The sequence below is a fragment of the Hyla sarda genome, unplaced genomic scaffold (genome assembly GCF_029499605.1).
Source record: "Hyla sarda isolate aHylSar1 unplaced genomic scaffold, aHylSar1.hap1 scaffold_658, whole genome shotgun sequence".
NCBI lineage: Eukaryota > Metazoa > Chordata > Amphibia > Anura > Hylidae > Hyla > Hyla sarda.
Window position 1 is genome coordinate 159,901 of NW_026610673.1, and position 27,460 is coordinate 187,360.

General features: G+C 43.4%; 15 pseudogenes; all 15 read right to left on the reverse strand.

The window, feature by feature from the left end:
- Positions 1 to 1,423: 1,423 nt before the first annotated feature.
- On the reverse strand, positions 1,424 to 1,687 carry LOC130342685 (U2 spliceosomal RNA; annotated as a pseudogene).
- A 1,484-nt stretch (positions 1,688 to 3,171) lies between these two features.
- LOC130342686 (U2 spliceosomal RNA) lies at positions 3,172 to 3,435 on the reverse strand (annotated as a pseudogene).
- Positions 3,436 to 4,910: 1,475 nt separating this feature from the next.
- LOC130342721 (U2 spliceosomal RNA) lies at positions 4,911 to 5,175 on the reverse strand (annotated as a pseudogene).
- Positions 5,176 to 6,648: 1,473 nt separating this feature from the next.
- On the reverse strand, positions 6,649 to 6,912 carry LOC130342688 (U2 spliceosomal RNA; annotated as a pseudogene).
- Positions 6,913 to 8,388: 1,476 nt separating this feature from the next.
- On the reverse strand, positions 8,389 to 8,652 carry LOC130342689 (U2 spliceosomal RNA; annotated as a pseudogene).
- A 1,479-nt stretch (positions 8,653 to 10,131) lies between these two features.
- Positions 10,132 to 10,395, reverse strand: LOC130342690 (U2 spliceosomal RNA; annotated as a pseudogene).
- A 1,473-nt stretch (positions 10,396 to 11,868) lies between these two features.
- Positions 11,869 to 12,132, reverse strand: LOC130342720 (U2 spliceosomal RNA; annotated as a pseudogene).
- A 1,473-nt stretch (positions 12,133 to 13,605) lies between these two features.
- On the reverse strand, positions 13,606 to 13,869 carry LOC130342691 (U2 spliceosomal RNA; annotated as a pseudogene).
- A 1,483-nt stretch (positions 13,870 to 15,352) lies between these two features.
- LOC130342692 (U2 spliceosomal RNA) lies at positions 15,353 to 15,616 on the reverse strand (annotated as a pseudogene).
- Positions 15,617 to 17,089: 1,473 nt separating this feature from the next.
- LOC130342717 (U2 spliceosomal RNA) lies at positions 17,090 to 17,354 on the reverse strand (annotated as a pseudogene).
- Positions 17,355 to 18,827: 1,473 nt separating this feature from the next.
- Positions 18,828 to 19,091, reverse strand: LOC130342694 (U2 spliceosomal RNA; annotated as a pseudogene).
- A 1,493-nt stretch (positions 19,092 to 20,584) lies between these two features.
- LOC130342695 (U2 spliceosomal RNA) lies at positions 20,585 to 20,848 on the reverse strand (annotated as a pseudogene).
- A 1,481-nt stretch (positions 20,849 to 22,329) lies between these two features.
- Positions 22,330 to 22,593, reverse strand: LOC130342696 (U2 spliceosomal RNA; annotated as a pseudogene).
- Positions 22,594 to 24,086: 1,493 nt separating this feature from the next.
- Positions 24,087 to 24,350, reverse strand: LOC130342757 (U2 spliceosomal RNA; annotated as a pseudogene).
- Positions 24,351 to 25,837: 1,487 nt separating this feature from the next.
- On the reverse strand, positions 25,838 to 26,101 carry LOC130342697 (U2 spliceosomal RNA; annotated as a pseudogene).
- Between the last annotated feature and the right edge of the window lie 1,359 nt (positions 26,102 to 27,460).

The following is a 27,460-nucleotide window of genomic DNA, read 5'->3' on the forward strand; positions in this document are numbered from 1 at the left end:
CTCATAGGAATGGAAGGAAGGCTGGCAGCCAACCAGCCTCCCATACACTTTCTGGGTGGGTGGCAGTCAGCCACCCATACATACATACAGCACAGGCTAAACCCACATCATCACTTAAAAAAAGGACAGGCGACCATTGCACTCTGATGGAGCATTTAGCCATGCAATCCATAGCCTGGCTTTTGCCTGAACCCCCATCACTCCTCCTCTTGCATATAAGACAATATTTCAGATCTGCATATGAAAACAACACGCCTACCTTTGTTGCACATAGCTGCCTGCCTGTCTCTAGTTACCCCACTGGCTGTAGCTGCGTCCCTTCCGACATGGAATAACACCAACTGTAACGATAAACTGAAAATTAACAGTATAAACCTGCATCATTTTGGACTCTGGTATTTGCTGAATCCGGGTGACCTGACAATCGATGGTGGTGCCGCTGGTGATTCTGGCCTTCTTGGAATCTGTTGGGCCTATGTGTTAGCTCACACATCACTTGGGTATCCATGGTAACTACCACAACATGGTCATCTGCAGTTTACATCTAGCCCGTGGCATTGAATGGCATTTTAAAAGTGCTAAGGGTCCTGGTGCAATAATCCTCCCATGAGGATCAGCCTCAACGGCTTTGTAGATTGCACTCATGTCAGCAACTCCATATACATTTTTTTTTCTTCATGCTTCTTTCTTCATCCTTTTTTCTTTCTGTCATTCAGACTTTCATTCATTCGATCTCTCTCACTCACTTGCTTTAACTCATTTGTTCTCACTCACTCACTCACTCAATCACTCACTCACTCATTCACTCTCACTCACTCTCACTCTCTCACTCACTCGCTCACTAAGTCAGTCTCTCTCTCTCTCTCTCTTTTTCTTTTTATATATATTTTTTTCCGTCTTCTTCTTCTTCTTCTTCTTCTTCTTCTTCTTCAGACCCTGTCATAGCACTAATGCCTTTCCAATACCACCAGCAGATGGAGACACTCCATTGCAACATTGGTTGTGAGCAGCAGTTTCTAAAAACAAATGCCTCATGGCGGATTTCCCATCCATCAATGGATGGTAAATTTTGTTTTTATCATTCACTGACCACAGAAACCAATGCATGGTCAAGCAACAGCAATGACACACCCTTGTGTATAGGCATGAGACCCTCATGTCATTTAACAGGATTCAGCACCACCCACAAGACAGCTACCTGTCATGTCATGTCAAACCTGCACAGGTGTGCTAGATTATTATTATTTAGTTTTATTTTATTTTTTTACACCAATCAGTGTGCAAACATGGTCATTAAAACGCTAAATGAATAGACGTTCATAAACCAGTCAGTGCAACTCATCATTTTGGTCTCCAATTCTCAAACTCAAATTCTCACCCACGGAGGATTAAATGAGAATCTTTCTTGTTTAACACTGGAATGGGGTGGTGCACTGTTCACTACCCGAAGATACTGCCACATCGGGTCAATGCATAGGGCGACAGAAGCAAGCTTCCAAATCAGCTCCCTTTCTCAAAAATCCATTTAATTTATGGTCCCCAGATAGGGAACGTATGTATCAGTATGTGCTCACAAGTCACCCAAGTGCAAGTATTCACACAAAAAAAAACGTGCCTCAGGATGCGATCTGTCGCAAGATCCTTTCTTTTTTTACACTTGATCTAAGCCAAAAGGCCTAGAGGGGATAACCGGGAAAGGGGTGGACCCAACCATGTCCCCTTCATGAGCACTCACATTACTCATAGGAATGGAAGGAAGGCTGGCAGCCAACCAGCCTCCCATACACTTTCTGGGTGGGTGGCAGTCAGCCACCCATACATACATACAGCACAGGCTAAACCCACATCATCACTTAAAAAAAGGACAGGCGACCATTGCACTCTGATGGAGCATTTAGCAATGCAATCCATAGCCTGGCTTTTGCCTGAACCCCCATCACTCCTCCTCTTGCATATAAGACAATATTTCAGATCTGCATATGAAAACAACACGCCTACCTTTGTTGCACATAGCTGCCTACCTGTCTCTAGTTACCCCACTGGCTGTAGCTGCGTCCCTTCCGACATGGAATAACACCAACTGTAACGATAAACTGAAAATTAACAGTATAAACCTGCATCATTTTGGACTCTGGTATTTGCTGAATCCGGGTGACCTGACAATCGATGGTGGTGCCGCTGGTGATTCTGGCCTTCTTGGAATCTGTTGGGCCTATGTGTTAGCTCACACATCACTTGGGTATCCATGGTAACTACCACAACATGGTCATCTGCAGTTTACATCTAGCCCGTGGCATTGAATGGCATTTTAAAAGTGCTAAGGGTCCTGGTGCAATAATCCTCCCATGAGGATCAGCCTCAACGGCTTTGTAGATTGCACTCATGTCAGCAACTCCATATACATTTTTTTTTCTTCATGCTTCTTTCTTCATCCTTTTTTCTTTCTGTCATTCAGACTTTCATTCATTCGATCTCTCTCACTCACTTGCTTTAACTCATTTGTTCTCACTCACTCACTCACTCACTCACTCACTCAATCACTCACTCACTCATTCACTCTCACTCACTCTCACTCTCTCACTCACTCGCTCACTAAGTCAGTCTCTCTCTCTCTCTCTCTTTTTCTTTTTATATATATTTTTTTCCGTCTTCTTCTTCTTCTTCTTCTTCTTCTTCTTCAGACCCTGTCATAGCACTAATGCCTTTCCAATACCACCAGCAGATGGAGACACTCCATTGCAACATTGGTTGTGAGCAGCAGTTTCTAAAAACAAATGCCTCATGGCGGATTTCCCATCCATCAATGGATGGTAAATTTTGTTTTTATCATTCACTGACCACAGAAACCAATGCATGGTCAAGCAACAGCAATGACACACCCTTGTGTATAGGCATGAGACCCTCATGTCATTTAACAGGATTCAGCACCACCCACAAGACAGCTACCTGTCATGTCATGTCAAACCTGCACAGGTGTGCTAGATTATTATTATTTAGTTTTATTTTATTTTTTTACACCAATCAGTGTGCAAACATGGTCATTAAAACGCTAAATGAATAGACGTTCATAAACCAGTCAGTGCAACTCATCATTTTGGTCTCCAATTCTCAAACTCAAATTCTCACCCACGGAGGATTAAATGAGAATCTTTCTTGTTTAACACTGGAATGGGGTGGTGCACTGTTCACTACCCGAAGATACTGCCACATCGGGTCAATGCATAGGGCGACAGAAGCAAGCTTCCAAATCAGCTCCCTTTCTCAAAAATCCATTTAATTTATGGTCCCCAGATAGGGAACGTATGTATCAGTATGTGCTCACAAGTCACCCAAGTGCAAGTATTCACACAAAAAAAAACGTGCCTCAGGATGCGATCTGTCGCAAGATCCTTTCTTTTTTTACACTTGATCTAAGCCAAAAGGCCTAGAGGGGATAACCGGGAAAGGGGTGGACCCAACCATGTCCCCTTCATGAGCACTCACATTACTCATAGGAATGGAAGGAAGGCTGGCAGCCAACCAGCCTCCCATACACTTTCTGGGTGGGTGGCAGTCAGCCACCCATACATACATACAGCACAGGCTAAACCCACATCATCACTTAAAAAAAGGACAGGCGACCATTGCACTCTGATGGAGCATTTAGCAATGCAATCCATAGCCTGGCTTTTGCCTGAACCCCCATCACTCCTCCTCTTGCATATAAGACAATATTTCAGATCTGCATATGAAAACAACACGCCTACCTTTGTTGCACATAGCTGCCTGCCTGTCTCTAGTTACCCCACTGGCTGTAGCTGCGTCCCTTCCGACATGGAATAACACCAACTGTAACGATAAACTGAAAATTAACAGTATAAACCTGCATCATTTTGGACTCTGGTATTTGCTGAATCCGGGTGACCTGACAATCGATGGTGGTGCCGCTGGTGATTCTGGCCTTCTTGGAATCTGTTGGGCCTATGTGTTAGCTCACACATCACTTGGGTATCCATGGTAACTACCACAACATGGTCATCTGCAGTTTACATCTAGCCCGTGGCATTGAATGGCATTTTAAAAGTGCTAAGGGTCCTGGTGCAATAATCCTCCCATGAGGATCAGCCTCAACGGCTTTGTAGATTGCACTCATGTCAGCAACTCCATATACATTTTTTTTTCTTCATGCTTCTTTCTTCATCCTTTTTTCTTTCTGTCATTCAGACTTTCATTCATTCGATCTCTCTCACTCACTTGCTTTAACTCATTTGTTCTCACTCACTCACTCACTCACTCAATCACTCACTCACTCATTCACTCTCACTCACTCTCACTCTCTCACTCACTCGCTCACTAAGTCAGTCTCTCTCTCTCTCTCTCTCTTTTTCTTTTTATATATATTTTTTTCCGTCTTCTTCTTCTTCTTCTTCTTCTTCTTCAGACCCTGTCATAGCACTAATGCCTTTCCAATACCACCAGCAGATGGAGACACTCCATTGCAACATTGGTTGTGAGCAGCAGTTTCTAAAAACAAACGTCTCATGGCGGATTTCCCATCCATCAATGGATGGTAAATTTTGTTTTTATCATTCACTGACCACAGAAACCAATGCATGGTCAAGCAACAGCAATGACACACCCTTGTGTATAGGCATGAGACCCTCATGTCATTTAACAGGATTCAGCACCACCCACAAGACAGCTACCTGTCATGTCATGTCAAACCTGCACAGGTGTGCTAGATTATTATTATTTAGTTTTATTTTATTTTTTTACACCAATCAGTGTGCAAACATGGTCATTAAAACGCTAAATGAATAGACGTTCATAAACCAGTCAGTGCAACTCATCATTTTGGTCTCCAATTCTCAAACTCAAATTCTCACCCACGGAGGATTAAATGAGAATCTTTCTTGTTTAACACTGGAATGGGGTGGTGCACTGTTCACTACCCGAAGATACTGCCACATCGGGTCAATGCATAGGGCGCCAGAAGCAAGCTTCCAAATCAGCTCCCTTTCTCAAAAATCCATTTAATTTATGGTCCCCAGATAGGGAACGTATGTATCAGTATGTGCTCACAAGTCACCCAAGTGCAAGTATTCACACAAAAAAAAAACGTGCCTCAGGATGCGATCTGTCGCAAGATCCTTTCTTTTTTTACACTTGATCTAAGCCAAAAGGCCTAGAGGGGATAACCGGGAAAGGGGTGGACCCAACCATGTCCCCTTCATGAGCACTCACATTACTCATAGGAATGGAAGGAAGGCTGGCAGCCAACCAGCCTCCCATACACTTTCTGGGTGGGTGGCAGTCAGCCACCCATACATACATACAGCACAGGCTAAACCCACATCATCACTTAAAAAAAGGACAGGCGACCATTGCACTCTGATGGAGCATTTAGCAATGCAATCCATAGCCTGGCTTTTGCCTGAACCCCCATCACTCCTCCTCTTGCATATAAGACAATATTTCAGATCTGCATATGAAAACAACACGCCTACCTTTGTTGCACATAGCTGCCTGCCTGTCTCTAGTTACCCCACTGGCTGTAGCTGCGTCCCTTCCGACATGGAATAACACCAACTGTAACGATAAACTGAAAATTAACAGTATAAACCTGCATCATTTTGGACTCTGGTATTTGCTGAATCCGGGTGACCTGACAATCGATGGTGGTGCCGCTGGTGATTCTGGCCTTCTTGGAATCTGTTGGGCCTATGTGTTAGCTCACACATCACTTGGGTATCCATGGTAACTACCACAACATGGTCATCTGCAGTTTACATCTAGCCCGTGGCATTGAATGGCATTTTAAAAGTGCTAAGGGTCCTGGTGCAATAATCCTCCCATGAGGATCAGCCTCAACGGCTTTGTAGATTGCACTCATGTCAGCAACTCCATATACATTTTTTTTTCTTCATGCTTCTTTCTTCATCCTTTTTTCTTTCTGTCATTCAGACTTTCATTCATTCGATCTCTCTCACTCACTTGCTTTAACTCATTTGTTCTCACTCACTCACTCACTCACTCAATCACTCACTCACTCATTCACTCTCACTCACTCTCACTCTCTCACTCACTCGCTCACTAAGTCAGTCTCTCTCTCTCTCTCTCTTTTTCTTTTTATATATATTTTTTTCCGTCTTCTTCTTCTTCTTCTTCTTCTTCTTCAGACCCTGTCATAGCACTAATGCCTTTCCAATACCACCAGCAGATGGAGACACTCCATTGCAACATTGGTTGTGAGCAGCAGTTTCTAAAAACAAATGCCTCATGGCGGATTTCCCATCCATCAATGGATGGTAAATTTTGTTTTTATCATTCACTGACCACAGAAACCAATGCATGGTCAAGCAACAGCAATGACACACCCTTGTGTATAGGCATGAGACCCTCATGTCATTTAACAGGATTCAGCACCACCCACAAGACAGCTACCTGTCATGTCATGTCAAACCTGCACAGGTGTGCTAGATTATTATTATTTAGTTTTATTTTATTTTTTTACACCAATCAGTGTGCAAACATGGTCATTAAAACGCTAAATGAATAGACGTTCATAAACCAGTCAGTGCAACTCATCATTTTGGTCTCCAATTCTCAAACTCAAATTCTCACCCACGGAGGATTAAATGAGAATCTTTCTTGTTTAACACTGGAATGGGGTGGTGCACTGTTCACTACCCGAAGATACTGCCACATCGGGTCAATGCATAGGGCGACAGAAGCAAGCTTCCAAATCAGCTCCCTTTCTCAAAAATCCATTTAATTTATGGTCCCCAGATAGGGAACGTATGTATCAGTATGTGCTCACAAGTCACCCAAGTGCAAGTATTCACACAAAAAAAAACGTGCCTCAGGATGCGATCTGTCGCAAGATCCTTTCTTTTTTTACACTTGATCTAAGCCAAAAGGCCTAGAGGGGATAACCGGGAAAGGGGTGGACCCAACCATGTCCCCTTCATGAGCACTCACATTACTCATAGGAATGGAAGGAAGGCTGGCAGCCAACCAGCCTCCCATACACTTTCTGGGTGGGTGGCAGTCAGCCACCCATACATACATACAGCACAGGCTAAACCCACATCATCACTTAAAAAAAGGACAGGCGACCATTGCACTCTGATGGAGCATTTAGCAATGCAATCCATAGCCTGGCTTTTGCCTGAACCCCCATCACTCCTCCTCTTGCATATAAGACAATATTTCAGATCTGCATATGAAAACAACACGCCTACCTTTGTTGCACATAGCTGCCTGCCTGTCTCTAGTTACCCCACTGGCTGTAGCTGCGTCCCTTCCGACATGGAATAACACCAACTGTAACGATAAACTGAAAATTAACAGTATAAACCTGCATCATTTTGGACTCTGGTATTTGCTGAATCCGGGTGACCTGACAATCGATGGTGGTGCCGCTGGTGATTCTGGCCTTCTTGGAATCTGTTGGGCCTATGTGTTAGCTCACACATCACTTGGGTATCCATGGTAACTACCACAACATGGTCATCTGCAGTTTACATCTAGCCCGTGGCATTGAATGGCATTTTAAAAGTGCTAAGGGTCCTGGTGCAATAATCCTCCCATGAGGATCAGCCTCAACGGCTTTGTAGATTGCACTCATGTCAGCAACTCCATATACATTTTTTTTTCTTCATGCTTCTTTCTTCATCCTTTTTTCTTTCTGTCATTCAGACTTTCATTCATTCGATCTCTCTCACTCACTTGCTTTAACTCATTTGTTCTCACTCACTCACTCACTCACTCAATCACTCACTCACTCATTCACTCTCACTCACTCTCACTCTCTCACTCACTCGCTCACTAAGTCAGTCTCTCTCTCTCTCTCTCTTTTTCTTTTTATATATATTTTTTTCCGTCTTCTTCTTCTTCTTCTTCTTCTTCTTCTTCAGACCCTGTCATAGCACTAATGCCTTTCCAATACCACCAGCAGATGGAGACACTCCATTGCAACATTGGTTGTGAGCAGCAGTTTCTAAAAACAAATGCCTCATGGCGGATTTCCCATCCATCAATGGATGGTAAATTTTGTTTTTATCATTCACTGACCACAGAAACCAATGCATGGTCAAGCAACAGCAATGACACACCCTTGTGTATAGGCATGAGACCCTCATGTCATTTAACAGGATTCAGCACCACCCACAAGACAGCTACCTGTCATGTCATGTCAAACCTGCACAGGTGTGCTAGATTATTATTATTTAGTTTTATTTTATTTTTTTACACCAATCAGTGTGCAAACATGGTCATTAAAACGCTAAATGAATAGACGTTCATAAACCAGTCAGTGCAACTCATCATTTTGGTCTCCAATTCTCAAACTCAAATTCTCACCCACGGAGGATTAAATGAGAATCTTTCTTGTTTAACACTGGAATGGGGTGGTGCACTGTTCACTACCCGAAGATACTGCCACATCGGGTCAATGCATAGGGCGACAGAAGCAAGCTTCCAAATCAGCTCCCTTTCTCAAAAATCCATTTAATTTATGGTCCCCAGATAGGGAACGTATGTATCAGTATGTGCTCACAAGTCACCCAAGTGCAAGTATTCACACAAAAAAAAACGTGCCTCAGGATGCGATCTGTCGCAAGATCCTTTCTTTTTTTACACTTGATCTAAGCCAAAAGGCCTAGAGGGGATAACCGGGAAAGGGGTGGACCCAACCATGTCCCCTTCATGAGCACTCACATTACTCATAGGAATGGAAGGAAGGCTGGCAGCCAACCAGCCTCCCATACACTTTCTGGGTGGGTGGCAGTCAGCCACCCATACATACATACAGCACAGGCTAAACCCACATCATCACTTAAAAAAAGGACAGGCGACCATTGCACTCTGATGGAGCATTTAGCAATGCAATCCATAGCCTGGCTTTTGCCTGAACCCCCATCACTCCTCCTCTTGCATATAAGACAATATTTCAGATCTGCATATGAAAACAACACGCCTACCTTTGTTGCACATAGCTGCCTGCCTGTCTCTAGTTACCCCACTGGCTGTAGCTGCGTCCCTTCCGACATGGAATAACACCAACTGTAACGATAAACTGAAAATTAACAGTATAAACCTGCATCATTTTGGACTCTGGTATTTGCTGAATCCGGGTGACCTGACAATCGATGGTGGTGCCGCTGGTGATTCTGGCCTTCTTGGAATCTGTTGGGCCTATGTGTTAGCTCACACATCACTTGGGTATCCATGGTAACTACCACAACATGGTCATCTGCAGTTTACATCTAGCCCGTGGCATTGAATGGCATTTTAAAAGTGCTAAGGGTCCTGGTGCAATAATCCTCCCATGAGGATCAGCCTCAACGGCTTTGTAGATTGCACTCATGTCAGCAACTCCATATACATTTTTTTTTCTTCATGCTTCTTTCTTCATCCTTTTTTCTTTCTGTCATTCAGACTTTCATTCATTCGATCTCTCTCACTCACTTGCTTTAACTCATTTGTTCTCACTCACTCACTCACTCACTCAATCACTCACTCACTCATTCACTCTCACTCACTCTCACTCTCTCACTCACTCGCTCACTAAGTCAGTCTCTCTCTCTCTCTCTCTTTTTCTTTTTATATATATTTTTTTCCGTCTTCTTCTTCTTCTTCTTCTTCTTCTTCTTCTTCAGACCCTGTCATAGCACTAATGCCTTTCCAATACCACCAGCAGATGGAGACACTCCATTGCAACATTGGTTGTGAGCAGCAGTTTCTAAAAACAAATGCCTCATGGCGGATTTCCCATCCATCAATGGATGGTAAATTTTGTTTTTATCATTCACTGACCACAGAAACCAATGCATGGTCAAGCAACAGCAATGACACACCCTTGTGTATAGGCATGAGACCCTCATGTCATTTAACAGGATTCAGCACCACCCACAAGACAGCTACCTGTCATGTCATGTCAAACCTGCACAGGTGTGCTAGATTATTATTATTTAGTTTTATTTTATTTTTTTACACCAATCAGTGTGCAAACATGGTCATTAAAACGCTAAATGAATAGACGTTCATAAACCAGTCAGTGCAACTCATCATTTTGGTCTCCAATTCTCAAACTCAAATTCTCACCCACGGAGGATTAAATGAGAATCTTTCTTGTTTAACACTGGAATGGGGTGGTGCACTGTTCACTACCCGAAGATACTGCCACATCGGGTCAATGCATAGGGCGACAGAAGCAAGCTTCCAAATCAGCTCCCTTTCTCAAAAATCCATTTAATTTATGGTCCCCAGATAGGGAACGTATGTATCAGTATGTGCTCACAAGTCACCCAAGTGCAAGTATTCACACAAAAAAAAACGTGCCTCAGGATGCGATCTGTCGCAAGATCCTTTCTTTTTTTACACTTGATCTAAGCCAAAAGGCCTAGAGGGGATAACCGGGAAAGGGGTGGACCCAACCATGTCCCCTTCATGAGCACTCACATTACTCATAGGAATGGAAGGAAGGCTGGCAGCCAACCAGCCTCCCATACACTTTCTGGGTGGGTGGCAGTCAGCCACCCATACATACATACAGCACAGGCTAAACCCACATCATCACTTAAAAAAAGGACAGGCGACCATTGCACTCTGATGGAGCATTTAGCAATGCAATCCATAGCCTGGCTTTTGCCTGAACCCCCATCACTCCTCCTCTTGCATATAAGACAATATTTCAGATCTGCATATGAAAACAACACGCCTACCTTTGTTGCACATAGCTGCCTGCCTGTCTCTAGTTACCCCACTGGCTGTAGCTGCGTCCCTTCCGACATGGAATAACACCAACTGTAACGATAAACTGAAAATTAACAGTATAAACCTGCATCATTTTGGACTCTGGTATTTGCTGAATCCGGGTGACCTGACAATCGATGGTGGTGCCGCTGGTGATTCTGGCCTTCTTGGAATCTGTTGGGCCTATGTGTTAGCTCACACATCACTTGGGTATCCATGGTAACTACCACAACATGGTCATCTGCAGTTTACATCTAGCCCGTGGCATTGAATGGCATTTTAAAAGTGCTAAGGGTCCTGGTGCAATAATCCTCCCATGAGGATCAGCCTCAACGGCTTTGTAGATTGCACTCATGTCAGCAACTCCATATACATTTTTTTTTCTTCATGCTTCTTTCTTCATCCTTTTTTCTTTCTGTCATTCAGACTTTCATTCATTCGATCTCTCTCACTCACTTGCTTTAACTCATTTGTTCTCACTCACTCACTCACTCACTCAATCACTCACTCACTCATTCACTCTCACTCACTCTCACTCTCTCACTCACTCGCTCACTAAGTCAGTCTCTCTCTCTCTCTCTCTTTTTCTTTTTATATATATTTTTTTCCGTCTTCTTCTTCTTCTTCTTCTTCTTCTTCAGACCCTGTCATAGCACTAATGCCTTTCCAATACCACCAGCAGATGGAGACACTCCATTGCAACATTGGTTGTGAGCAGCAGTTTCTAAAAACAAATGTCTCATGGCGGATTTCCCATCCATCAATGGATGGTAAATTTTGTTTTTATCATTCACTGACCACAGAAACCAATGCATGGTCAAGCAACAGCAATGACACACCCTTGTGTATAGGCATGAGACCCTCATGTCATTTAACAGGATTCAGCACCACCCACAAGACAGCTACCTGTCATGTCATGTCAAACCTGCACAGGTGTGCTAGATTATTATTATTTAGTTTTATTTTATTTTTTTACACCAATCAGTGTGCAAACATGGTCATTAAAACGCTAAATGAATAGACGTTCATAAACCAGTCAGTGCAACTCATCATTTTGGTCTCCAATTCTCAAACTCAAATTCTCACCCACGGAGGATTAAATGAGAATCTTTCTTGTTTAACACTGGAATGGGGTGGTGCACTGTTCACTACCCGAAGATACTGCCACATCGGGTCAATGCATAGGGCGCCAGAAGCAAGCTTCCAAATCAGCTCCCTTTCTCAAAAATCCATTTAATTTATGGTCCCCAGATAGGGAACGTATGTATCAGTATGTGCTCACAAGTCACCCAAGTGCAAGTATTCACACAAAAAAAAACGTGCCTCAGGATGCGATCTGTCGCAAGATCCTTTCTTTTTTTACACTTGATCTAAGCCAAAAGGCCTAGAGGGGATAACCGGGAAAGGGGTGGACCCAACCATGTCCCCTTCATGAGCACTCACATTACTCATAGGAATGGAAGGAAGGCTGGCAGCCAACCAGCCTCCCATACACTTTCTGGGTGGGTGGCAGTCAGCCACCCATACATACATACAGCACAGGCTAAACCCACATCATCACTTAAAAAAAGGACAGGCGACCATTGCACTCTGATGGAGCATTTAGCAATGAAATCCATAGCCTGGCTTTTGCCTGAACCCCCATCACTCCTCCTCTTGCATATAAGACAATATTTCAGATCTGCATATGAAAACAACACGCCTACCTTTGTTGCACATAGCTGCCTGCCTGTCTCTAGTTACCCCACTGGCTGTAGCTGCGTCCCTTCCGACATGGAATAACACCAACTGTAACGATAAACTGAAAATTAACAGTATAAACCTGCATCATTTTGGACTCTGGTATTTGCTGAATCCGGGTGACCTGACAATCGATGGTGGTGCCGCTGGTGATTCTGGCCTTCTTGGAATCTGTTGGGCCTATGTGTTAGCTCACACATCACTTGGGTATCCATGGTAACTACCACAACATGGTCATCTGCAGTTTACATCTAGCCCGTGGCATTGAATGGCATTTTAAAAGTGCTAAGGGTCCTGGTGCAATAATCCTCCCATGAGGATCAGCCTCAACGGCTTTGTAGATTGCACTCATGTCAGCAACTCCATATACATTTTTTTTTCTTCATGCTTCTTTCTTCATCCTTTTTTCTTTCTGTCATTCAGACTTTCATTCATTCGATCTCTCTCACTCACTTGCTTTAACTCATTTGTTCTCACTCACTCACTCACTCACTCAATCACTCACTCACTCATTCACTCTCACTCACTCTCACTCTCTCACTCACTCGCTCACTAAGTCAGTCTCTCTCTCTCTCTCTCTTTTTCTTTTTATATATATTTTTTTCCGTCTTCTTCTTCTTCTTCTTCTTCTTCTTCAGACCCTGTCATAGCACTAATGCCTTTCCAATACCACCAGCAGATGGAGACACTCCATTGCAACATTGGTTGTGAGCAGCAGTTTCTAAAAACAAATGCCTCATGGCGGATTTCCCATCCATCAATGGATGGTAAATTTTGTTTTTATCATTCACTGACCACAGAAACCAATGCATGGTCAAGCAACAGCAATGACACACCCTTGTGTATAGGCATGAGACCCTCATGTCATTTAACAGGATTCAGCACCACCCACAAGACAGCTACCTGTCATGTCATGTCAAACCTGCACAGGTGTGCTAGATTATTATTATTTAGTTTTATTTTATTTTTTTACACCAATCAGTGTGCAAACATGGTCATTAAAACGCTAAATGAATAGACGTTCATAAACCAGTCAGTGCAACTCATCATTTTGGTCTCCAATTCTCAAACTCAAATTCTCACCCACGGAGGATTAAATGAGAATCTTTCTTGTTTAACACTGGAATGGGGTGGTGCACTGTTCACTACCCGAAGATACTGCCACATCGGGTCAATGCATAGGGCGACAGAAGCAAGCTTCCAAATCAGCTCCCTTTCTCAAAAATCCATTTAATTTATGGTCCCCAGATAGGGAACGTATGTATCAGTATGTGCTCACAAGTCACCCAAGTGCAAGTATTCACACAAAAAAAAACGTGCCTCAGGATGCGATCTGTCGCAAGATCCTTTCTTTTTTTACACTTGATCTAAGCCAAAAGGCCTAGAGGGGATAACCGGGAAAGGGGTGGACCCAACCATGTCCCCTTCATGAGCACTCACATTACTCATAGGAATGGAAGGAAGGCTGGCAGCCAACCAGCCTCCCATACACTTTCTGGGTGGGTGGCAGTCAGCCACCCATACATACATACAGCACAGGCTAAACCCACATCATCACTTAAAAAAAGGACAGGCGACCATTGCACTCTGATGGAGCATTTAGCAATGCAATCCATAGCCTGGCTTTTGCCTGAACCCCCATCACTCCTCCTCTTGCATATAAGACAATATTTCAGATCTGCATATGAAAACAACACGCCTACCTTTGTTGCGCATAGCTGCCTGCCTGTCTCTAGTTACCCCACTGGCTGTAGCTGCGTCCCTTCCGACATGGAATAACACCAACTGTAACGATAAACTGAAAATTAACAGTATAAACCTGCATCATTTTGGACTCTGGTATTTGCTGAATCCGGGTGACCTGACAATCGATGGTGGTGCCGCTGGTGATTCTGGCCTTCTTGGAATCTGTTGGGCCTATGTGTTAGCTCACACATCACTTGGGTATCCATGGTAACTACCACAACATGGTCATCTGCAGTTTACATCTAGCCCGTGGCATTGAATGGCATTTTAAAAGTGCTAAGGGTCCTGGTGCAATAATCCTCCCATGAGGATCAGCCTCAACGGCTTTGTAGATTGCACTCATGTCAGCAACTCCATATACATTTTTTTTTCTTCATGCTTCTTTCTTCATCCTTTTTTCTTTCTGTCATTCAGACTTTCATTCATTCGATCTCTCTCACTCACTTGCTTTAACTCATTTGTTCTCACTCACTCACTCACTCACTCACTCAATCACTCACTCACTCATTCACTCTCACTCACTCTCACTCTCTCACTCACTCGCTCACTAAGTCAGTCTCTCTCTCTCTCTCTCTTTTTCTTTTTATATATATTTTTTTCCGTCTTCTTCTTCTTCTTCTTCTTCTTCTTCTTCTTCAGACCCTGTCATAGCACTAATGCCTTTCCAATACCACCAGCAGATGGAGACACTCCATTGCAACATTGGTTGTGAGCAGCAGTTTCTAAAAACAAATGCCTCATGGCGGATTTCCCATCCATCAATGGATGGTAAATTTTGTTTTTATCATTCACTGACCACAGAAACCAATGCATGGTCAAGCAACAGCAATGACACACCCTTGTGTATAGGCATGAGACCCTCATGTCATTTAACAGGATTCAGCACCACCCACAAGACAGCTACCTGTCATGTCATGTCAAACCTGCACAGGTGTGCTAGATTATTATTATTTAGTTTTATTTTATTTTTTTACACCAATCAGTGTGCAAACATGGTCATTAAAACGCTAAATGAATAGACGTTCATAAACCAGTCAGTGCAACTCATCATTTTGGTCTCCAATTCTCAAACTCAAATTCTCACCCACGGAGGATTAAATGAGAATCTTTCTTGTTTAACACTGGAATGGGGTGGTGCACTGTTCACTACCCGAAGATACTGCCACATCGGGTCAATGCATAGGGCGACAGAAGCAAGCTTCCAAATCAGCTCCCTTTCTCAAAAATCCATTTAATTTATGGTCCCCAGATAGGGAACGTATGTATCAGTATGTGCTCACAAGTCACCCAAGTGCAAGTATTCACACAAAAAAAAACGTGCCTCAGGATGCGATCTGTCGCAAGATCCTTTCTTTTTTTACACTTGATCTAAGCCAAAAGGCCTAGAGGGGATAACCGGGAAAGGGGTGGACCCAACCATGTCCCCTTCATGAGCACTCACATTACTCATAGGAATGGAAGGAAGGCTGGCAGCCAACCAGCCTCCCATACACTTTCTGGGTGGGTGGCAGTCAGCCACCCATACATACATACAGCACAGGCTAAACCCACATCATCACTTAAAAAAAGGACAGGCGACCATTGCACTCTGATGGAGCATTTAGCAATGCAATCCATAGCCTGGCTTTTGCCTGAACCCCCATCACTCCTCCTCTTGCATATAAGACAATATTTCAGATCTGCATATGAAAACAACACGCCTACCTTTGTTGCACATAGCTGCCTGCCTGTCTCTAGTTACCCCACTGGCTGTAGCTGCGTCCCTTCCGACATGGAATAACACCAACTGTAACGATAAACTGAAAATTAACAGTATAAACCTGCATCATTTTGGACTCTGGTATTTGCTGAATCCGGGTGACCTGACAATCGATGGTGGTGCCGCTGGTGATTCTGGCCTTCTTGGAATCTGTTGGGCCTATGTGTTAGCTCACACATCACTTGGGTATCCATGGTAACTACCACAACATGGTCATCTGCAGTTTACATCTAGCCCGTGGCATTGAATGGCATTTTAAAAGTGCTAAGGGTCCTGGTGCAATAATCCTCCCATGAGGATCAGCCTCAACGGCTTTGTAGATTGCACTCATGTCAGCAACTCCATATACATTTTTTTTTCTTCATGCTTCTTTCTTCATCCTTTTTTCTTTCTGTCATTCAGACTTTCATTCATTCGATCTCTCTCACTCACTTGCTTTAACTCATTTGTTCTCACTCACTCACTCACTCACTCAATCACTCACTCACTCATTCACTCTCACTCACTCTCACTCTCTCACTCACTCGCTCACTAAGTCAGTCTCTCTCTCTCTCTCTCTTTTTCTTTTTATATATATTTTTTTCCGTCTTCTTCTTCTTCTTCTTCTTCTTCTTCAGACCCTGTCATAGCACTAATGCCTTTCCAATACCACCAGCAGATGGAGACACTCCATTGCAACATTGGTTGTGAGCAGCAGTTTCTAAAAACAAATGTCTCATGGCGGATTTCCCATCCATCAATGGATGGTAAATTTTGTTTTTATCATTCACTGACCACAGAAACCAATGCATGGTCAAGCAACAGCAATGACACACCCTTGTGTATAGGCATGAGACCCTCATGTCATTTAACAGGATTCAGCACCACCCACAAGACAGCTACCTGTCATGTCATGTCAAACCTGCACAGGTGTGCTAGATTATTATTATTTAGTTTTATTTTATTTTTTTACACCAATCAGTGTGCAAACATGGTCATTAAAACGCTAAATGAATAGACGTTCATAAACCAGTCAGTGCAACTCATCATTTTGGTCTCCAATTCTCAAACTCAAATTCTCACCCACGGAGGATTAAATGAGAATCTTTCTTGTTTAACACTGGAATGGGGTGGTGCACTGTTCACTACCCGAAGATACTGCCACATCGGGTCAATGCATAGGGCGACAGAAGCAAGCTTCCAAATCAGCTCCCTTTCTCAAAAATCCATTTAATTTATGGTCCCCAGATAGGGAACGTATGTATCAGTATGTGCTCACAAGTCACCCAAGTGCAAGTATTCACACAAAAAAAAAACGTGCCTCAGGATGCGATCTGTCGCAAGATCCTTTCTTTTTTTACACTTGATCTAAGCCAAAAGGCCTAGAGGGGATAACCGGGAAAGGGGTGGACCCAACCATGTCCCCTTCATGAGCACTCACATTACTCATAGGAATGGAAGGAAGGCTGGCAGCCAACCAGCCTCCCATACACTTTCTGGGTGGGTGGCAGTCAGCCACCCATACATACATACAGCACAGGCTAAACCCACATCATCACTTAAAAAAAGGACAGGCGACCATTGCACTCTGATGGAGCATTTAGCAATGCAATCCATAGCCTGGCTTTTGCCTGAACCCCCATCACTCCTCCTCTTGCATATAAGACAATATTTCAGATCTGCATATGAAAACAACACGCCTACCTTTGTTGCACATAGCTGCCTGCCTGTCTCTAGTTACCCCACTGGCTGTAGCTGCGTCCCTTCCGACATGGAATAACACCAACTGTAACGATAAACTGAAAATTAACAGTATAAACCTGCATCATTTTGGACTCTGGTATTTGCTGAATCCGGGTGACCTGACAATCGATGGTGGTGCCGCTGGTGATTCTGGCCTTCTTGGAATCTGTTGGGCCTATGTGTTAGCTCACACATCACTTGGGTATCCATGGTAACTACCACAACATGGTCATCTGCAGTTTACATCTAGCCCGTGGCATTGAATGGCATTTTAAAAGTGCTATGGGTCCTGGTGCAATAATCCTCCCATGAGGATCAGCCTCAACGGCTTTGTAGATTGCACTCATGTCAGCAACTCCATATACATTTTTTTTTCTTCATGCTTCTTTCTTCATCCTTTTTTCTTTCTGTCATTCAGACTTTCATTCATTCGATCTCTCTCACTCACTTGCTTTAACTCATTTGTTCTCACTCACTCACTCACTCACTCAATCACTCACTCACTCATTCACTCTCACTCACTCTCACTCTCTCACTCACTCGCTCACTAAGTCAGTCTCTCTCTCTCTCTCTCTTTTTCTTTTTATATATATTTTTTTCCGTCTTCTTCTTCTTCTTCTTCTTCTTCTTCAGACCCTGTCATAGCACTAATGCCTTTCCAATACCACCAGCAGATGGAGACACTCCATTGCAACATTGGTTGTGAGCAGCAGTTTCTAAAAACAAATGCCTCATGGCGGATTTCCCATCCATCAATGGATGGTAAATTTTGTTTTTATCATTCACTGACCACAGAAACCAATGCATGGTCAAGCAACAGCAATGACACACCCTTGTGTATAGGCATGAGACCCTCATGTCATTTAACAGGATTCAGCACCACCCACAAGACAGCTACCTGTCATGTCATGTCAAACCTGCACAGGTGTGCTAGATTATTATTATTTAGTTTTATTTTATTTTTTTACACCAATCAGTGTGCAAACATGGTCATTAAAACGCTAAATGAATAGACGTTCATAAACCAGTCAGTGCAACTCATCATTTTGGTCTCCAATTCTCAAACTCAAATTCTCACCCACGGAGGATTAAATGAGAATCTTTCTTGTTTAACACTGGAATGGGGTGGTGCACTGTTCACTACCCGAAGATACTGCCACATCGGGTCAATGCATAGGGCGACAGAAGCAAGCTTCCAAATCAGCTCCCTTTCTCAAAAATCCATTTAATTTATGGTCCCCAGATAGGGAACGTATGTATCAGTATGTGCTCACAAGTCACCCAAGTGCAAGTATTCACACAAAAAAAAACGTGCCTCAGGATGCGATCTGTCGCAAGATCCTTTCTTTTTTTACACTTGATCTAAGCCAAAAGGCCTAGAGGGGATAACCGGGAAAGGGGTGGACCCAACCATGTCCCCTTCATGAGCACTCACATTACTCATAGGAATGGAAGGAAGGCTGGCAGCCAACCAGCCTCCCATACACTTTCTGGGTGGGTGGCAGTCAGCCACCCATACATACATACAGCACAGGCTAAACCCACATCATCACTTAAAAAAAGGACAGGCGACCATTGCACTCTGATGGAGCATTTAGCAATGCAATCCATAGCCTGGCTTTTGCCTGAACCCCCATCACTCCTCCTCTTGCATATAAGACAATATTTCAGATCTGCATATGAAAACAACACGCCTACCTTTGTTGCACATAGCTGCCTGCCTGTCTCTAGTTACCCCACTGGCTGTAGCTGCGTCCCTTCCGACATGGAATAACACCAACTGTAACGATAAACTGAAAATTAACAGTATAAACCTGCATCATTTTGGACTCTGGTATTTGCTGAATCCGGGTGACCTGACAATCGATGGTGGTGCCGCTGGTGATTCTGGCCTTCTTGGAATCTGTTGGGCCTATGTGTTAGCTCACACATCACTTGGGTATCCATGGTAACTACCACAACATGGTCATCTGCAGTTTACATCTAGCCCGTGGCATTGAATGGCATTTTAAAAGTGCTAAGGGTCCTGGTGCAATAATCCTCCCATGAGGATCAGCCTCAACGGCTTTGTAGATTGCACTCATGTCAGCAACTCCATATACATTTTTTTTTCTTCATGCTTCTTTCTTCATCCTTTTTTCTTTCTGTCATTCAGACTTTCATTCATTCGATCTCTCTCACTCACTTGCTTTAACTCATTTGTTCTCACTCACTCACTCACTCACTCACTCAATCACTCACTCACTCATTCACTCTCACTCACTCTCACTCTCTCACTCACTCGCTCACTAAGTCAGTCTCTCTCTCTCTCTCTCTTTTTCTTTTTATATATATTTTTTTCCGTCTTCTTCTTCTTCTTCTTCTTCTTCTTCTTCTTCTTCTTCTTCAGACCCTGTCATAGCACTAATGCCTTTCCAATACCACCAGCAGATGGAGACACTCCATTGCAACATTGGTTGTGAGCAGCAGTTTCTAAAAACAAATGCCTCATGGCGGATTTCCCATCCATCAATGGATGGTAAATTTTGTTTTTATCATTCACTGACCACAGAAACCAATGCATGGTCAAGCAACAGCAATGACACACCCTTGTGTATAGGCATGAGACCCTCATGTCATTTAACAGGATTCAGCACCACCCACAAGACAGCTACCTGTCATGTCATGTCAAACCTGCACAGGTGTGCTAGATTATTATTATTTAGTTTTATTTTATTTTTTTACACCAATCAGTGTGCAAACATGGTCATTAAAAACGCTAAATGAATAGACGTTCATAAACCAGTCAGTGCAACTCATCATTTTGGTCTCCAATTCTCAAACTCAAATTCTCACCCACGGAGGATTAAATGAGAATCTTTCTTGTTTAACACTGGAATGGGGTGGTGCACTGTTCACTACCCGAAGATACTGCCACATCGGGTCAATGCATAGGGCGACAGAAGCAAGCTTCCAAATCAGCTCCCTTTCTCAAAAATCCATTTAATTTATGGTCCCCAGATAGGGAACGTATGTATCAGTATGTGCTCACAAGTCACCCAAGTGCAAGTATTCACACAAAAAAAAACGTGCCTCAGGATGCGATCTGTCGCAAGATCCTTTCTTTTTTTACACTTGATCTAAGCCAAAAGGCCTAGAGGGGATAACCGGGAAAGGGGTGGACCCAACCATGTCCCCTTCATGAGCACTCACATTACTCATAGGAATGGAAGGAAGGCTGGCAGCCAACCAGCCTCCCATACACTTTCTGGGTGGGTGGCAGTCAGCCACCCATACATACATACAGCACAGGCTAAACCCACATCATCACTTAAAAAAAGGACAGGCGACCATTGCACTCTGATGGAGCATTTAGCAATGCAATCCATAGCCTGGCTTTTGCCTGAACCCCCATCACTCCTCCTCTTGCATATAAGACAATATTTCAGATCTGCATATGAAAACAACACGCCTACCTTTGTTGCACATAGCTGCCTGCCTGTCTCTAGTTACCCCACTGGCTGTAGCTGCGTCCCTTCCGACATGGAATAACACCAACTGTAACGATAAACTGAAAATTAACAGTATAAACCTGCATCATTTTGGACTCTGGTATTTGCTGAATCCGGGTGACCTGACAATCGATGGTGGTGCCGCTGGTGATTCTGGCCTTCTTGGAATCTGTTGGGCCTATGTGTTAGCTCACACATCACTTGGGTATCCATGGTAACTACCACAACATGGTCATCTGCAGTTTACATCTAGCCCGTGGCATTGAATGGCATTTTAAAAGTGCTAAGGGTCCTGGTGCAATAATCCTCCCATGAGGATCAGCCTCAACGGCTTTGTAGATTGCACTCATGTCAGCAACTCCATATACATTTTTTTTTCTTCATGCTTCTTTCTTCATCCTTTTTTCTTTCTGTCATTCAGACTTTCATTCATTCGATCTCTCTCACTCACTTGCTTTAACTCATTTGTTCTCACTCACTCACTCACTCACTCACTCAATCACTCACTCACTCACTCATTCACTCTCACTCACTCTCACTCTCTCACTCACTCGCTCACTAAGTCAGTCTCTCTCTCTCTCTCTCTTTTTCTTTTTATATATATTTTTTTCCGTCTTCTTCTTCTTCTTCTTCTTCTTCTTCAGACCCTGTCATAGCACTAATGCCTTTCCAATACCACCAGCAGATGGAGACACTCCATTGCAACATTGGTTGTGAGCAGCAGTTTCTAAAAACAAATGTCTCATGGCGGATTTCCCATCCATCAATGGATGGTAAATTTTGTTTTTATCATTCACTGACCACAGAAACCAATGCATGGTCAAGCAACAGCAATGACACACCCTTGTGTATAGGCATGAGACCCTCATGTCATTTAACAGGATTCAGCACCACCCACAAGACAGCTACCTGTCATGTCATGTCAAACCTGCACAGGTGTGCTAGATTATTATTATTTAGTTTTATTTTATTTTTTTACACCAATCAGTGTGCAAACATGGTCATTAAAACGCTAAATGAATAGACGTTCATAAACCAGTCAGTGCAACTCATCATTTTGGTCTCCAATTCTCAAACTCAAATTCTCACCCACGGAGGATTAAATGAGAATCTTTCTTGTTTAACACTGGAATGGGGTGGTGCACTGTTCACTACCCGAAGATACTGCCACATCGGGTCAATGCATAGGGCGACAGAAGCAAGCTTCCAAATCAGCTCCCTTTCTCAAAAATCCATTTAATTTATGGTCCCCAGATAGGGAACGTATGTATCAGTATGTGCTCACAAGTCACCCAAGTGCAAGTATTCACACAAAAAAAAACGTGCCTCAGGATGCGATCTGTCGCAAGATCCTTTCTTTTTTTACACTTGATCTAAGCCAAAAGGCCTAGAGGGGATAACCGGGAAAGGGGTGGACCCAACCATGTCCCCTTCATGAGCACTCACATTACTCATAGGAATGGAAGGAAGGCTGGCAGCCAACCAGCCTCCCATACACTTTCTGGGTGGGTGGCAGTCAGCCACCCATACATACATACAGCACAGGCTAAACCCACATCATCACTTAAAAAAAGGACAGGCGACCATTGCACTCTGATGGAGCATTTAGCAATGCAATCCATAGCCTGGCTTTTGCCTGAACCCCCATCACTCCTCCTCTTGCATATAAGACAATATTTCAGATCTGCATATGAAAACAACACGCCTACCTTTGTTGCACATAGCTGCCTGCCTGTCTCTAGTTACCCCACTGGCTGTAGCTGCGTCCCTTCCGACATGGAATAACACCAACTGTAACGATAAACTGAAAATTAACAGTATAAACCTGCATCATTTTGGACTCTGGTATTTGCTGAATCCGGGTGACCTGACAATCGATGGTGGTGCCGCTGGTGATTCTGGCCTTCTTGGAATCTGTTGGGCCTATGTGTTAGCTCACACATCACTTGGGTATCCATGGTAACTACCACAACATGGTCATCTGCAGTTTACATCTAGCCCGTGGCATTGAATGGCATTTTAAAAGTGCTAAGGGTCCTGGTGCAATAATCCTCCCATGAGGATCAGCCTCAACGGCTTTGTAGATTGCACTCATGTCAGCAACTCCATATACATTTTTTTTTCTTCATGCTTCTTTCTTCATCCTTTTTTCTTTCTGTCATTCAGACTTTCATTCATTCGATCTCTCTCACTCACTTGCTTTAACTCATTTGTTCTCACTCACTCACTCACTCACTCACTCAATCACTCACTCACTCATTCACTCTCACTCACTCTCACTCTCTCACTCACTCGCTCACTAAGTCAGTCTCTCTCTCTCTCTCTCTTTTTCTTTTTATATATATTTTTTTCCGTCTTCTTCTTCTTCTTCTTCTTCTTCTTCTTCTTCTTCTTCTTCAGACCCTGTCATAGCACTAATGCCTTTCCAATACCACCAGCAGATGGAGACACTCCATTGCAACATTGGTTGTGAGCAGCAGTTTCTAAAAACAAATGCCTCATGGCGGATTTCCCATCCATCAATGGATGGTAAATTTTGTTTTTATCATTCACTGACCACAGAAACCAATGCATGGTCAAGCAACAGCAATGACACACCCTTGTGTATAGGCATGAGACCCTCATGTCATTTAACAGGATTCAGCACCACCCACAAGACAGCTACCTGTCATGTCATGTCAAACCTGCACAGGTGTGCTAGATTATTATTATTTAGTTTTATTTTATTTTTTTACACCAATCAGTGTGCAAACATGGTCATTAAAAACGCTAAATGAATAGACGTTCATAAACCAGTCAGTGCAACTCATCATTTTGGTCTCCAATTCTCAAACTCAAATTCTCACCCACGGAGGATTAAATGAGAATCTTTCTTGTTTAACACTGGAATGGGGTGGTGCACTGTTCACTACCCGAAGATACTGCCACATCGGGTCAATGCATAGGGCGACAGAAGCAAGCTTCCAAATCAGCTCCCTTTCTCAAAAATCCATTTAATTTATGGTCCCCAGATAGGGAACGTATGTATCAGTATGTGCTCACAAGTCACCCAAGTGCAAGTATTCACACAAAAAAAAACGTGCCTCAGGATGCGATCTGTCGCAAGAGCCTTTCTTTTTTTACACTTGATCTAAGCCAAAAGGCCTAGAGGGGATAACCGGGAAAGGGGTGGACCCAACCATGTCCCCTTCATGAGCACTCACATTACTCATAGGAATGGAAGGAAGGCTGGCAGCCAACCAGCCTCCCATACACTTTCTGGGTGGGTGGCAGTCAGCCACCCATACATACATACAGCACAGGCTAAACCCACATCATCACTTAAAAAAAGGACAGGCGACCATTGCACTCTGATGGAGCATTTAGCAATGCAATCCATAGCCTGGCTTTTGCCTGAACCCCCATCACTCCTCCTCTTGCATATAAGACAATATTTCAGATCTGCATATGAAAACAACACGCCTACCTTTGTTGCACATAGCTGCCTGCCTGTCTCTAGTTACCCCACTGGCTGTAGCTGCGTCCCTTCCGACATGGAATAACACCAACTGTAACGATAAACTGAAAATTAACAGTATAAACCTGCATCATTTTGGACTCTGGTATTTGCTGAATCCGGGTGACCTGACAATCGATGGTGGTGCCGCTGGTGATTCTGGCCTTCTTGGAATCTGTTGGGCCTATGTGTTAGCTCACACATCACTTGGGTATCCATGGTAACTACCACAACATGGTCATCTGCAGTTTACATCTAGCCCGTGGCATTGAATGGCATTTTAAAAGTGCTAAGGGTCCTGGTGCAATAATCCTCCCATGAGGATCAGCCTCAACGGCTTTGTAGATTGCACTCATGTCAGCAACTCCATATACATTTTTTTTTCTTCATGCTTCTTTCTTCATCCTTTTTTCTTTCTGTCATTCAGACTTTCATTCATTCGATCTCTCTCACTCACTTGCTTTAACTCATTTGTTCTCACTCACTCACTCACTCACTCACTCAATCACTCACTCACTCACTCATTCACTCTCACTCACTCTCACTCTCTCACTCACTCGCTCACTAAGTCAGTCTCTCTCTCTCTCTCTCTTTTTCTTTTTATATATATTTTTTTCCGTCTTCTTCTTCTTCTTCTTCTTCTTCTTCTTCTTCAGACCCTGTCATAGCACTAATGCCTTTCCAATACCACCAGCAGATGGAGACACTCCATTGCAACATTGGTTGTGAGCAGCAGTTTCTAAAAACAAATGCCTCATGGCGGATTTCCCATCCATCAATGGATGGTAAATTTTGTTTTTATCATTCACTGACCACAGAAACCAATGCATGGTCAAGCAACAGCAATGACACACCCTTGTGTATAGGCATGAGACCCTCATGTCATTTAACAGGATTCAGCACCACCCACAAGACAGCTACCTGTCATGTCATGTCAAACCTGCACAGGTGTGCTAGATTATTATTATTTAGTTTTATTTTATTTTTTTACACCAATCAGTGTGCAAACATGGTCATTAAAACGCTAAATGAATAGACGTTCATAAACCAGTCAGTGCAACTCATCATTTTGGTCTCCAATTCTCAAACTCAAATTCTCACCCACGGAGGATTAAATGAGAATCTTTCTTGTTTAACACTGGAATGGGGTGGTGCACTGTTCACTACCCGAAGATACTGCCACATCGGGTCAATGCATAGGGCGACAGAAGCAAGCTTCCAAATCAGCTCCCTTTCTCAAAAATCCATTTAATTTATGGTCCCCAGATAGGGAACGTATGTATCAGTATGTGCTCACAAGTCACCCAAGTGCAAGTATTCACACAAAAAAAAACGTGCCTCAGGATGCGATCTGTCGCAAGATCCTTTCTTTTTTTACACTTGATCTAAGCCAAAAGGCCTAGAGGGGATAACCGGGAAAGGGGTGGACCCAACCATGTCCCCTTCATGAGCACTCACATTACTCATAGGAATGGAAGGAAGGCTGGCAGCCAACCAGCCTCCCATACACTTTCTGGGTGGGTGGCAGTCAGCCACCCATACATACATACAGCACAGGCTAAACCCACATCATCACTTAAAAAAAGGACAGGCGACCATTGCACTCTGATGGAGCATTTAGCAATGCAATCCATAGCCTGGCTTTTGCCTGAACCCCCATCACTCCTCCTCTTGCATATAAGACAATATTTCAGATCTGCATATGAAAACAACACGCCTACCTTTGTTGCACATAGCTGCCTGCCTGTCTCTAGTTACCCCACTGGCTGTAGCTGCGTCCCTTCCGACATGGAATAACACCAACTGTAACGATAAACTGAAAATTAACAGTATAAACCTGCATCATTTTGGACTCTGGTATTTGCTGAATCCGGGTGACCTGACAATCGATGGTGGTGCCGCTGGTGATTCTGGCCTTCTTGGAATCTGTTGGGCCTATGTGTTAGCTCACACATCACTTGGGTATCCATGGTAACTACCACAACATGGTCATCTGCAGTTTACATCTAGCCCGTGGCATTGAATGGCATTTTAAAAGTGCTAAGGGTCCTGGTGCAATAATCCTCCCATGAGGATCAGCCTCAACGGCTTTGTAGATTGCACTCATGTCAGCAACTCCATATACATTTTTTTTTCTTCATGCTTCTTTCTTCATCCTTTTTTCTTTCTGTCATTCAGACTTTCATTCATTCGATCTCTCTCACTCACTTGCTTTAACTCATTTGTTCTCACTCACTCACTCACTCACTCAATCACTCACTCACTCATTCACTCTCACTCACTCTCACTCTCTCACTCACTCGCTCACTAAGTCAGTCTCTCTCTCTCTCTCTCTTTTTCTTTTTATATATATTTTTTTCCGTCTTCTTCTTCTTCTTCTTCTTCTTCTTCTTCTTCAGACCCTGTCATAGCACTAATGCCTTTCCAATACCACCAGCAGATGGAGACACTCCATTGCAACATTGGTTGTGAGCAGCAGTTTCTAAAAACAAATGCCTCATGGCGGATTTCCCATCCATCAATGGATGGTAAATTTTGTTTTTATCATTCACTGACCACAGAAACCAATGCATGGTCAAGCAACAGCAATGACACACCCTTGTGTATAGGCATGAGACCCTCATGTCATTTAACAGGATTCAGCACCACCCACAAGACAGCTACCTGTCATGTCATGTCAAACCTGCACAGGTGTGCTAGATTATTATTATTTAGTTTTATTTTATTTTTTTACACCAATCAGTGTGCAAACATGGTCATTAAAACGCT